Below are 14,437 nucleotides of genomic sequence, written 5' to 3'. Positions count from 1 at the left end.
CAGGACTAAGACGGACTAAAACGAACGACACTAAAATAATTCGGGACAAGACTGACGCTGACGAGCTAAATACCGTAGCTCTGTTTGATGACGATGACGAGACGTGTGTGTGTTATTGTTGACAAGACGAGGCTAGACGAAAATGTTAGTGGATTGACGAACAAAGTTTGTAGGGGTCCTAAAGTTGTGAATCGATATAATTCAACTAAACTGCGGGAAAATCACAGATGTGACAAAGCGCTGTGCATTGCGACGGGTAGATAACTTGTAGATCTGCTACTTCCAGCGCAGGAAGGGCGCATGCTTATGACGCTCTTTAACTGTGTGTGAGGTGGGACCTTAGGACCTGGGAGCTCAGAGCAGGCAGCAGCAACAGCCTTTATATAGTAAGAGAAGCTCTCTGAGAGCAGAGAGAGTCGCGTTTGTTCTCATCCGTCGTGTACGCACACGACGGATGAGGTGGCGTCATTCACCGGTGGCCAGCACCGTGCGCCCAAACTTTACTAAAAGAGGTATGTTACAATGCGGGTTATGCTTTATTTGTTTGTTTCATGAGTTGGTTTATATGTACTTATTACTGTCACTGCACTCCACAGTTTCTGGTGGTGCTGTGCAGCAGGACTGCTAGGAACCAGCAACTACTGTTTATGCAATTTAACAAGAGTTTATAGGTAGGAGTTAACTTATATGTTGTATAATAGCAACCAGAGCCTATAGGTAGGAAGATGCAGGCTTGCCAACTATGTATTGTTTGTAATGATGGTGCTCAAGGAGTAATTATATTTCTGTATATTGTAGGCTGACTGGTGACACAGGATCGTGGTCAGCAGGCAGCCGCTGCTCTTTTCCTTTAGTTTATTTTATTGATAGTTGCTATACTCAAGTGCCTCACCAGTTTATATTCAGAGTCAGAGCCGTGTACCTAAACAATGATGACCGTACTGTTCCCTTTCCCCCCTTTCTAAGTGTGCAGTGTTTTGACAAAGAGTGTAATTCCATTAGTGTGTGCGCATATTGAGTCGCAGTTGATTTTAACCTGTTGCAGTGTTCTATTAGTTTTATCAGTGTGCTGTGTTCTTATTATTATTAAAGTCTTATTGTCCCCGGTCGATGAAAGTGTTGGTACACAACCAGTATGTGAATGCTTTCATCCACGCTTCCATAGCCTTTTAAATCTTATTTCACGGCCCCTTGGCCTGGCCTGCAGGGCCTATGCTGTCTATATAGTGTACTGCCCTGTCTGTGTATTCTCCCACAGATCATGTGGGCGTCGGCCCACTTGAGACAACTCGTTAGGTGCATTAGGAGCACCTGATCAGTGCTCCTGGAAATCCTATAAAGAGGGCTTGCCAGCCATTCTCTTGGTCCCACTCCAGATGACAGCACCCTTCTGTTTGCTGCTCCTCACTATTTGATTTGCACACTACAACACACCTTCACCATATTAACCACACATCCACACTGACACCACTGATCTTACTGACTACCACATCTCATACTTTTTGTAAGCATTATCATTTATATTAAGTATTATTAGTTATCTCTTACGAATAAATTATTGTTATTTTGAACACTGCTCTGTGTCCTCCTCAATTTGTCATGGCCCGACGGGCCGGGTTATGACACCCATCCACGGGCACAAGCAGTGATATCAGGCAGCAGCTTCCACCCGATCTGTGGTGGTGTTGTGTTGTCTGACGAGGGAAGCTATAGCTAGCATGGGAGCTAACGTTAGTTTCTTCCATATAGTTAGAAGGAGTCCGCCTTAATAACACTATGTACTTTCCATCCGTTCCCCAACCCCTCACACTCGCTGAGCTGCGTTTACACGGGCAGACACAGACGAATGGGAATATCATTTGGAGCTTTAACAATGAATGATAGACTGTATCGTTGTGTCTGCCTGTGTTTAATGCTCAGGGTTTCACTGTCCACAGCAGGCAGACCTGTCAAAATGCACAAATGCACCAAAACTCAGAGACCACCGCCTATAAATTCAAACCCACCTCTGGGATATTGCTATCTCATTCCACTTTAATTTATTTTATTACATAGTCTTAGTTTTTCTCTAATAAAGTTGTTTTTATTTGCTTTCTCCTTAAAGTGTCTTTAAGTACTCAGAGAAGCATTATATAAATAATATTATTATTACTACTTGTTTTATTGCCTATGCTTATGTAGAAAAAAAAGCTCACTGTTCAGGTCAAATAGGCCTATTGATATGCGATTAAAATGTGATTAATTGAGATTAATTAATCACAAAGCCTCCAATGAATTAGATGTTTTTTAATGGACGCATAAGTGTTTATTATTACTTGTGCAAGCAGAGCGCGCAAGTAATAATTTCGCTTGGTCTCTTCAAAGTGACAGCCAGTTTTTTTTCAACCACATTACGTCATCACATACATATACACACCATGTACTCTGGTCCCAGCTCTCAACGATGACGTAATGTGGTATCTGGTCCCAGCAAACCAGGCACAGACTTGCATACATAAAAACGGTTGAAAAAAACTTGGCTGTCACTTTTTGGAACCAAGTAACCACAGTATACTGCTAATCAAATTACAACTACATACTCTGTATGTAGTTGTAATGTGATTTGTAATTTGTAAATCTGTGCCTGGTCTGCTGGGACCAGACTACACAGATGACCATATCTCTTACGTCATCACTGAGAGCTAGTCATACATATACACACCATGTACTCTGGTCCCAGCTCTCAACGATGACGTAATGTGGTATCTGGTGGGACCAGATTACACAGATGACCATTTCTCTTACGTCATCACTGAGAGCTAGTCATACATATACACACCATGTACTCTGGTCCCAGCTCTCAACGATGACGTAATGTGGTATCTGGTCCCAGCAAACCAGGCACAGACTTGCATATACATAAAAACGGTTGAAAAAAACTTGGCTGTCACTTTTTGGAACCAAGTAACCACAGTATACTGCTAATCAAATCACAACTAGTAAGTAATAGTAAAGTAATGTGATTTGTAATTTGTAAATCTGTGCCTGGTCTGCTGGGACCAGACTACAAAGATGACCATATCTCTTACGTCATCACTGAGAGCTAGTCATACATATACACATCATGTACTCTGGTCCCAGCTCTCAACGATGAAGTAATGTGGTATCTGGTCCCAGCAAACCAGGCACAGACTTGCATACACATAAAAACGGTTGAAAAAAACTGGCTGTCACTTTTTGGAACCAAGTAACCACAGTATACTGCTAATCAAATTACAACTACATACTCTATATAGTATAATGTATATGTATACGTATGTCTAGTCATTAGTCATTGCTGGGACGGTGCATACGCATCGGAAAGGCTGGGACGGTGGATAGGGCGCAAAGTAACCACAGTATACCGCTAATCAACTTACAAATGACATATACATAGAGGCAGAAACTGAGATTTGACCGTTTGTAGCGGTCGAAAGTACTTGCGCGCTCTGCTTGCGCACTAGTAGGCCATTTATGGCCTACTAGTGTGCAACAAGCAAGTATGCACTCGGCAGAGTGCAGTTCTAGTTTAAGTTAGGTTTTGCCATGTATTTTGCCATAATCAGGTAGCTTTACAACAAAGATGTATTCGGGTATTCGGTTTTCGGCCAACTGTTTCCTATATTCGGTATTCGGTTTCGGCCAAGAATTTCCCTTTCGGTGCATCCCTAGATATTACCGGTATATGAAATAGCCTATCATACATTTTATTTTTATGTTATTATTTGCATCTGAACTTGTACTGTGGTAGTCTATCTCAGTTGAAGTTATATACCGGTATATTTGTGACCATTTGACTGAGGGACTGCCATTGTATTTTTATTTTTTTCATGTCATATGAAAGCAGGGAATCATATAGCTTCAAATGACAATGACAACCTGTCAACCTTGATTCCAATGCCAATGTATTAATACCTGTACGGAGTGTCACTGCTGACAGCTAGTCTTAAACAGGCCTCCAAATGATCGTCCGTCAACGTGGAACGATATTTGGACTTAATTATCTTCATGTGGGGAAAATGCTGATTCACATAAATATGTGGAGCCAAATAACGCTGTGAGCGAGGCTGCACAAATCCTGATGTTTGGATACTTTTCCTCCACGAGTAAGTTCCAAAACTCTCCATCGCGGGCGCGCAACTTTAACTGTATGTCAGCCTGCAGTGCCATGATCTCATTCTCCAAGGCAGAAGAGTTCATGTTAAAAAGTGTTGCAACATCAGTGTCTTCTCTGAATGGGAAGCACATGAATGTAGCGATGGGCTCGAGTAAGGCAACATCTTGAAAGCATTTGTGAAAGTCAGACTGCACATTTTACCTTTGAGGGAATTTGCCCCTACTAAGCCATCTGACATCGGTGACAAAGGTCAGTGTGGTCGCTGTCAGCCTCTTCCAGTTGCGCACGGAACAACCGTCTTTGAAGTGCTCTGGCCCGGATAGAGCATGCGACTTTCAATGACACATCCATCACCTCTTTCATGTTCAACATTTTCGCACATAGCGCTTGCTGGTGTATTATGCAGTGATAGTTAACAAAGTCGGGGAAATCGTTGTCTTGCTTGCATTTGGCGATGAATCCATTTCTGCGCCCCACCATTGCAGGTGCGCCGTCAGTGGTGATTGAGACCAATTTAGACATTGTGATCTGGTTTTTGTCAACAAAGTCTTTGAATGTCTGAAAAATGTCCTCTCCCCGAGTGGTTGCCTTCATTGGTAGGATTGTTAATAGTTCCTCTTTGGCTGTCATATCTTTAAACACCATTCTGATGAAAATGCACAATTGTGCTGTATCACTTATATCAGTGGACTCGTCTAGCTGCAGCGAGAAACACTCACATTTTGCAATGTTTTTTTAAGTTGCTGCGTCAAATCAACAGCCATCATTTCACAGTGCCGTGTAACAGTGTTTCTGGATAACTGCAGGGACTTGACAGCTGATACTATTTCAGATTTGTTTTTAAAATCACGAAATAAGGAGTCTGCTGCCACAAGGAAGGCGTCTTTTGCCATCTGTCCATCTTGGAAGGACTTCTTACCTCGAGCATGTGACTGACCCGGAATGACACTTCAGTGGCTGCCTTTTGGGCTTTGTGAATTTTAACTGCTGCTCTGTTAACTGCGTTTTCAGGTCGCTCAACTTTGTCCTTCTCAGTTCACTGTTGAGAGGGAATTCACTGTTGTACTTTTTATGAAAGTACAACAGTGAATTCCCATTCTCATGCTTGACCTTTCCAAAAAAATTATTAGCCTACTCCATTAATACACTGTGTGTCTGCGCCATGGCTGTCGACAGCTTGTAGATCTGTTCTTTTGGCCGAGGTGAAACAGCAGCAAAATTATAGTTATAATAGCCGAATTTTCCTAAAAAGGCTGTCACGGGTAATCAAATAATTCTAAAAAATATATAAAACATATGGCAAGATGGCTGAAATTCTCTAGATGATTCTCTAGATGATTAGGAGCACATTTTGGTACACTCTTATTTCACTGTATACAAAAATCCATTTACATTATCGATACTTTTACTTAAGTAAAATAGCAGATCTACAAGCTCACAACGCGTTGTAGATCGGCTATTCTTGGCAAGTGTTCCTTCGCCCCAGGATTGCTGGGTATTTTGATTATCGCGATAATATCGTTGTTCGCAATTATGTTTGTCACAATAGTGGCAACGTGTAATTTTCATATCTTCCCATCCCTGCCATGCACTATAGTGATGAGCATAAAGACGAGATCCAGAAGTTTGTGGAGGAAGGAGGAGGTCTGTTGATCGGAGGACATGCCTGGCGCTGTGACACTATCGCCGACTATCCAGGTATATATGATTATTATGATTATTATTATTATTATGATTATTATTATTATTATTTTTTTGTTATCATTATTACTAGGGATGCACCGAAAGGGAAATTCTTGGTCGAAACCGAATACCGAATATAGGAAACATTTGGCTGAAAACTGAATAGCGACTATCCGAATATGATTAATATTATATATCTTTTTGTCCTACCATTGCTGTCATGGCCGTACCTTAAAGGAAATGGTTATGGCAAAACTTACATTTAAATAATAATCACTATTATGGGTCCATAAAACATTTATTCAGCTCTTTTGAATGCATTCATTCATTGCATATGTGGCAGGATGGGCGTGAGCGTTCCCACGCCGTCACGGCCCGTCCTCCGCCCACTGATTAGGGCTTGATTAGTGTCCCAGCTGGCTTTATAAGGTGACGTGTCGGCTGTGTTTGTCAGCTGTCAGTCTCTCTCTGCCACACTGCTGGTGTGTGCACTGCCACACGTACCACGGCCAGGAGGTATTCCTCCTGCATTGAGGCGATCATCCTCCACAAAGCTGTCCCTCGGGTGACAGCGTGTTGGTCCGCACTTCAGTGCAGGTATGTTTCTATACGTTGCTGTTACGATCGCCTGCACTTAATGGCTGACAGTGAACTTGACTGTGAGCGCTTGTTGTGTTTTAGCCTCGGAGCTACTCACCCCTTCCTGGGTCCTGTTTGGTGTGTTGTGAAGCAACACCACGCTACCTAGGTTGGTGTTCCTCCCTCTCCGCAGTATTTATATTAATTTGGTGTCTGTGATGCCATGGGAGTATAAACATGGACTTTTGTTGTTTACAGTTATACTATTACCTGGCTACCGCTGCAGTGAGTACAACGCCGGTGCACGTTGGTCTCATTAACGCGGGTGAGTTTGTGTGTCTCGTTGTTCCTGCCTCAGTGACTACTATAGTATAAGAGTAGTATTTTAATACAGCCGTTGTGCTTTCAGGGCTGGCACCACACCTGCTGCTTTGCTGTACCTAACCATTCCACCCACACTCGGACCGCAGTGTTTGAGAAGGCGCACGGTGCCCTGTTGATTGTAGCCCATAGCGGGCGTCATCTATATTCCTCCTGTATTATAACATATTCCTCTCTATCCTTGCTTGTGTATATATATATATATAGATACTTAGTGCTGTATTATATATATTACACCTAAACTGGATACAACTAGGCCCACTATAGGCCAGAGCGAGAGTATACTGTCATTACTATCCTGCATCCGACCTTCAACTGAAGTGCATACGGATTCTATATATATGTATTTGTGTATTGCATATATATAATATATATCCATGCTCTAGCACTTTATAACCCGTATAGCACTTTAGACCTTATTTATTGAACTGTATTCTTGCTACATGAAATACCTACTTGATGACTGTTTTTATAACTTTTATATTGTTGAAACTAAGTATTTTAATAAAGCCTTTTGTATATTGGTTACACACGTTTCTGCCTTGCCTAATTATACTGTATATTGAACCTGTGTTTGGGAGTCATTACGTGCTCCGGGTGTCCAGTATTGCATTTAGTAAATATCTCCTGGGGCGCAATTCCCCAGGTGGCGTAGTTGGCTACCTTAAGCAATACCACCACACCACATTTGGCGTGGGTCGGCAGGACTTACAAATTAAAAATAGGCTTGGCAGAGACGTGTTAATTTGTTTTCTTTTCCTCTTCTGTTTGGAACAGTTGGTTCCTGTGAAAAAAAAAAACTGGGAGTGTATGGTGTGGATTGTGGTTAATTTGTTCTTTTTTTTTCAGCCTGAAGCAAAGCAGCAGTGTGTGGTGGTGGGACGTGAGAGCACCCCGTGGTCACCTGAATTGGCTCCCTGGTTTCCACGGCAGGGGTTGGGTACTACTTCAATTGGTCGTAAGTCTTGGAAAATTCCGGTTCCCATCATGGCTTCGGAGGCTGAGCTACAAGAGCTCAGGGACCTGGTAGCACAGCTAAGGGCAGATATTAGTTCGCTGAGGCAGGAACGGAGAGATGCACAACCAGGTAGTAGTAATATTGTCTCCTCGGAGGTGTCAGCCCCTTCCATTTTGGCATCGCCTTTGGGAGGGGCCAGTGCTATCGCACCAGAAAGGTTGGTCTTTGCGCCGCGAGATAGAAAGTGCCCGTATTTCAACGGCAGGTCAGGTGCAAGTATAAACGAATGGGTTGAGGAGGCACAGGCTTGTATGCGCGCTCGCTACCTTTCGGCCATAGACCAAGCTTTCTTTCTGTTCGATCACTTGGAGGGGGAGGCACGGGAGGAGATAAGACATCGCCCTGCTGAGGAGAGGGAGGACCCCAATAAAATTGTTGGCATTTTGAAAGACATATACGGGTGCTCACAGTCCTATGTAGTTTTACTGGAGGCATTTTGCTGCAGGAAACAGCAGAAGGGAGAAACATTACAGGAATTCTCTCTTGCTCTACTGGGTTTAATGGAGAGAGTCAGACAGAGCTCACCGGCCGACATGTCTAATGCAGGGGCCTGGGTGAGGGACCAGTTCACTGAACACGTCTTAGAGAGCTCCCTTCGACGGGAGTTGAAACAATTGGTACGTCGGCGTCCAACCAGTACCTTATGGGAGGTTAGAGAGGAAGCGATCCGCTGGGAGCAGGACGGCATGCCAAGGGGTGCAGGGGGCCGTAGTTATTCCATCCCCTCGGCACATGGCATCCAGTATGCGGTTCACAGCGGGGCACGTCCATCAGGTGGTGAATCACTTTGGTTGGAGGAGTTTAAGGAATTGAGGGAGATAATAAAAACCCAACAGGAGCAGTTAAAACAGCTCACACTGACTACGGCACTCTCACGGCCGACTCCTTATCCTAAGCTAGCACCACCGGATCATAGCTTGTCAGACGTGCCCATGTCACAGACGGGTCATCTACTTTCTTCCAGGCCCAACGACATTGTGGCTGTCAACTTCATCGTCTTGGAGCCCTATGGGACAGGGTCAGAGAATGTCTTGGTCATAACTGATGTGTTCAGCAAGTACACACTGGCCGTTCCAACCAGGGACCAACGAGCATCCACTGTTGCCAGGGTTCTGGTCAACGAATGGTTTTACAAACTGGGGGTCCCTGGCCATATTCATTCGGACCAGGGCCAGAGCTTCGATACATCACTTATAGAACAGCTTTGTACTCTGTACAGAATTCCACAAACTTGCACTACTTCTTACCACCCTGCTGGCAACAAATGGGGGGACGGGATCAATCAATCCCTACACAATCTCTTGCATTCTCTGCCCTCGTTCCGTCAGAGGGAATGGGTCGATCACCTTCCGCAGACGCTCTTCTGCTACAATAACACCCCCCATCAGACCACCGGTGAGACCCCTTACTACTTGATGTTCAGTCAGGAACCACGTCTACCGCTGGAAGTTCTGTTGAGGCGGGTCTCCGAACCGGTAGCAGGTATTGTACATGGCTGGGTGATCGAACATCGGACCCGCCTTCGGATAGCCATTGAAGGGGCCCGGGATCGGGTGACTGTGACAACAAGACACAGAAAAGCACACCAGGACCACAAAGTCGGTGACCCAGACCCCATTGCACAGGGAAGGGAACCAAGACGAGGGAAGCATATTCATCACACTCTCTTCAAACCACGGATTGGGAGAGGTCCTGCCATGGGGAGTGAAGATCAGAGCGATGACGACTGCTTTGTTCTGACCTCGGGACTGCCTCAGTCCTATGGGGCTATTCACACAGATCCACTTCCAGCAGAGGCTCCCCTGTGTCCTTCTGGCCAACCTGATTCCACCTTGGCTGAGCCTGTCAACCCAGAAGAGAGCCCTACGGGGCAGTTAGATTTAGAACCCTCCGTTCCTCGGGTGGACGAACTGCTTATTAACGAAGATGGACAGGTGAGTCCAGAGTGTGGGGAAGCTGATCCGAATCTGAAGGATTCAGCCCCCACTGTGCTGGTGGCTTTTGAAACATCTGCGGTTGTGCCGGTGGACTGGCAGTCCAGCAGGTTACTTCCACTCCCTACATCGGACGAAAATAACGAGGCAGTCCGGAGAACGGCGAGGTCTAAAGCTGGCCAACATTCAAACCGTTACCACCTTCCACAGGCTGTGGATAGGGGGCCCACATCGGCATCTAATGCTGCCCCCGCTTTGTACAGACACACAGACACACAGACAGACAGACATGTTCTGCTGGGTCTCATAGTTGGTGCTCACAGCGTTCGCAACCATGGACTTAACCATCGTCGGGTCGACGATGCAAATGGGAGGGACGGATTGTGGCAGGATGGGCGTGAGCGTTCCCACGCCGTCACGGCCCGTCCTCCGCCCACTGATTAGGGCTTGATTAGTGTCCCAGCTGGCTTTATAAGGTGACGTGTCGGCCGTGTTTGTCAGCTGTCAGTCTCTCTCTGCCACACTGCTGGTGTGTGCACTGCCACACGTACCACGGCCAGGAGGTATTCCTCCTGCATTGAGGCGATCATCCTCCACAAAGCTGTCCCTCGGGTGACAGCGTGTTGGTCCGCACTTCAGTGCAGGTATGTTTCTATACGTTGCTGTTACGATCGCCTGCACTTAATGGCTGACAGTGAACTTGACTGTGAGCGCTTGTTGTGTTTTAGCCTCGGAGCTACTCACCCCTTCCTGGGTCCTGTTTGGTGTGTTGTGAAGCAACACCACGCTACCTAGGTTGGTGTTCCTCCCTCTCCGCAGTATTTATATTAATTTGGTGTCTGTGATGCCATGGGAGTATAAACATGGACTTTTGTTGTTTACAGTTATACTATTACCTGGCTACCGCTGCAGTGAGTACAACGCCGGTGCACGTTGGTCTCATTAACGCGGGTGAGTTTGTGTGTCTCGTTGTTCCTGCCTCAGTGACTACTATAGTATAAGAGTAGTATTTTAATACAGCCGTTGTGCTTTCAGGGCTGGCACCACACCTGCTGCTTTGCTGTACCTAACCATTCCACCCACACTCGGACCGCAGTGTTTGAGAAGGCGCACGGTGCCCTGTTGATTGTAGCCCATAGCGGGCGTCATCTATATTCCTCCTGTATTATAACATATTCCTCTCTATCCTTGCTTGTGTATATATATATATATAGATACTTAGTGCTGTATTATATATATTACACCTAAACTGGATACAACTAGGCCCACTATAGGCCAGAGCGAGAGTATACTGTCATTACTATCCTGCATCCGACCTTCAACTGAAGTGCATACGGATTCTATATATATGTATTTGTGTATTGCATATATATAATATATATCCATGCTCTAGCACTTTATAACCCGTATAGCACTTTAGACCTTATTTATTGAACTGTATTCTTGCTACATGAAATACCTACTTGATGACTGTTTTTATAACTTTTATATTGTTGAAACTAAGTATTTTAATAAAGCCTTTTGTATATTGGTTACACACGTTTCTGCCTTGCCTAATTATACTGTATATTGAACCTGTGTTTGGGAGTCATTACGTGCTCCGGGTGTCCAGTATTGCATTTAGTAAATATCTCCTGGGGCGCAATTCCCCAGGTGGCGTAGTTGGCTACCTTAAGCAATACCACCACACCACACATACACTATTCGGTGATATATCCTATATCTATAGCCTATTCGGGGCCGAAACCGAATAGGCCGAAAATGCATTTTGAGCCATTTTCTGCCGAATATCTTCTGCAGCCGAATATTCGGTGCATCACTAATTATTACCATGGACTAAACCCTGGAGAATAAAGGAAGGTTGCAGCCCTATTTGAGGCGTATTATTGTGCGGTGCAGTGAATGGATATGGTTGCAGCCCTATAAAGCATGCTGTGTGTGTGTGTGTGTGTGTGTGTGTGTTGTGTGACGCAGGGAATCGTCTCCTGTCCAGGATGGGTGTCAGTCTGACAGAACGAACGCTGGAAGCTGGCTGCTACCCGGTGCCCATGATGAACATCTTACAATTTTTTCAATTTTTACAATTCTAAAAAATGTCTTCTACATCCTGACAGTTTTCTGAAAAAGCTATGTTTCTATGTCAGTCGTTCTTTGATTTTTCAAAAATAGAAGACCTTGTAGATCTGCTATTTTTCAATAGCTAAAGCATAACATAATGCTAACACCAAAACTGGTTCCCGCCCAAAATGGGATAAGGGTTCCTACATCATTGGATCATTTGGTTGACTGCTTTTGTTATTTTTGTTGTTTTCAATTAAAAGTATTTGATTCATGGTTGTGTTTATGGCACTTTTGTTTGCATAAGAAGACCGATATTATGAAATACTTTTGTATTTTTATCAATTAAAACAATTAAAGCATGCATGCTAGAAACTGATTGAGTTAGTGGGAAACTAACCAAGTATAAAGAACACATGTATACGTTCTTTACTCATGAATTGATAGTTTCATTGATGTTGTACAACAGTGATTTTGAAACAAACACTGATTTGGACACCTTTTTTTTGCTTCCTCCCTTATTCCATGGATTGTTCTGGTGAGCCGACCCGGAACTCTTAACGCCCCCTTCCCGCCCCCCCTACTGTGGTAATCTGGTTCACCGAATAGGAGAGAGAGACTGATTTCCCTTTAGAACTGAATAGGAACTCAACTGGGACTTTTCAAGTCACCAATTTAAATGCGTTTGTTATTCTTCATGAATGTTCAAAGCTGTTTATTTTCTGCAGTTTAATTAAAAAAAAAATAGTTAACCTTTAATCCATGTTTCCGACTCTCATTTCATTGGTTTTCACTCACTCATTGGGCTCCTCATCCGAATCTGGTACATTTTCTGGTTTATACGCGGTCAATTTATTCATCTTTATACCCACCTTTATCATTAGTTATCCTTGCGCAACTTGCTACAAAAACACTGACTGATTTTACTGTTAACAATTTGCAAGAACTGATTGTGTCCAGTTAGCTCGGCAGGTAGAGCTCTTGCCTTTGGGACACAACGTCATGAATTCAAATCCGGGTACTGCCAACTCTGTGTATGAGTCTTCAAGAACCCTGCCCCCCACTATAGAAACAACAACCCTGTCTGAACAGAAACTAATAGTTTTCATAATCCTCTTGGGGGCCCGTCCATGGTTTAGCCAGGGGAGGGCGGTGTTGGACAGTGTCTTGACTGTCTTCAGTGCGGTTGGGTGAAATTCCCTGAAAATCCTCATGGGGGCCCTGGCCCTCCGGCCCCCACAGACTCTACGTCACTGCCTGTCACAATTCCACGGTCTTCTTTTTCTCAAGTTTAGTCTTCCATGTTTCTATGGCTTATTGTGCATATTATTCTTATTGCTTATTGCCTTCCTGCTTGGTCCTGCCTTATCGCTGCTTGCAGCGATTCTTTTTTTCTAGTTTTTTCCGTATTACTGTGGGAGAGTGCAATCATCCAATCCACTAAGCAACTCAACGAAAATTGAAAATGTACTTGAGTAAAAGTACAAAAGTATCGGCATCAAAAAGTACATAAAGTAGTAAAAGTACTCATATTGCAAAATGTGTACAAAATCTATTGAAAATAGCCGGTCTAGTTGCGACGCATTGTGAGCTTGTAGATCGGCTATTTTCAAATGGCCGAAATGTATAGGGTTGAAGTGGTTAATGTATGTTTTCTGATCAAAATTAACTAGTAACTAAAGTTTTCAAATAATTGTAGTGGAGTAAAAGTACAAATGTTCTGAAGTAAAAGTACTGGAAGTTGGAAATACTAAAGTACAAATACCTCAACATTGGGTTCAGTGATTCTTGCGGAACTCGACTTCGTCTCGTTCCTTACCGCATAACTGTCGTGGCAATAGTCACGTTAAACCACACCCTCTCGTGTAATATTGCTTAATTATTAAACATTTAGGTTTACTTTATTATTTTTATGTTTTCATAGAATGTTACTGTTTTGATGTTTGATTTGAAATGTATTCATGTGTTTTATTACATGCCAAATGGGAGGCACTAGCACAATTATTTTACTCATTTAATATCAGTTAACAAATGTACACATACATTTTTAATGCTTTTTATTTTTTTAGGTTCTATATGACCTCAATTACCCCCAAACAACCTGAACTTTGAACATTCAGTGGATTTTCTGTGGTCTGGGGGTTTTCTCTGTGTGTTCTGAAACCTTTTGAGCTGCAGTGGGAAAAGCTTGCCAGCAGAGCACTTGTTGAGGCTAATTATTCAGAAAAACCCAGACCACAGAAAATGCACTGAATGTTCAAAGTTCAGGGTGCAAGGGGGGAAAAAAGGGAAACAAAATCCTTTAAGGATTTTATCCTTTAAGAATAATTATCATGACAAAGATCTGGACTGGATTAATTGTGGCATAGGAGCGTAATTAATTTAATCCCTGTTGGGTTGCATCTGTTATTGTGAGTGTGGGCCACTATATATATGTCCACACTCACTCCAGAGGGTCACTATATTTCCACACTCACTCCAGAGGGTCACTATATTTCCACAATCACTCCAGAGGGCCACTATATTTCCACACTCACTCCAGACTCCAGAGGGCCACTACTGTATATGATATGATATAGTACTTTATTGTCAGTTCACACTGAAATGTGTCTTGCGACACAGCAGCCAAGTATGCAGAACACATGTACA

The sequence above is a fragment of the Protomyctophum bolini genome (assembly GCF_963924005.1).
Source record: "Protomyctophum bolini genome assembly, chromosome: 19".
Taxonomy (NCBI): Eukaryota; Metazoa; Chordata; class Actinopteri; order Myctophiformes; family Myctophidae; genus Protomyctophum; species Protomyctophum bolini.
Note: the sequence above shows the minus strand (reverse complement) of the source record.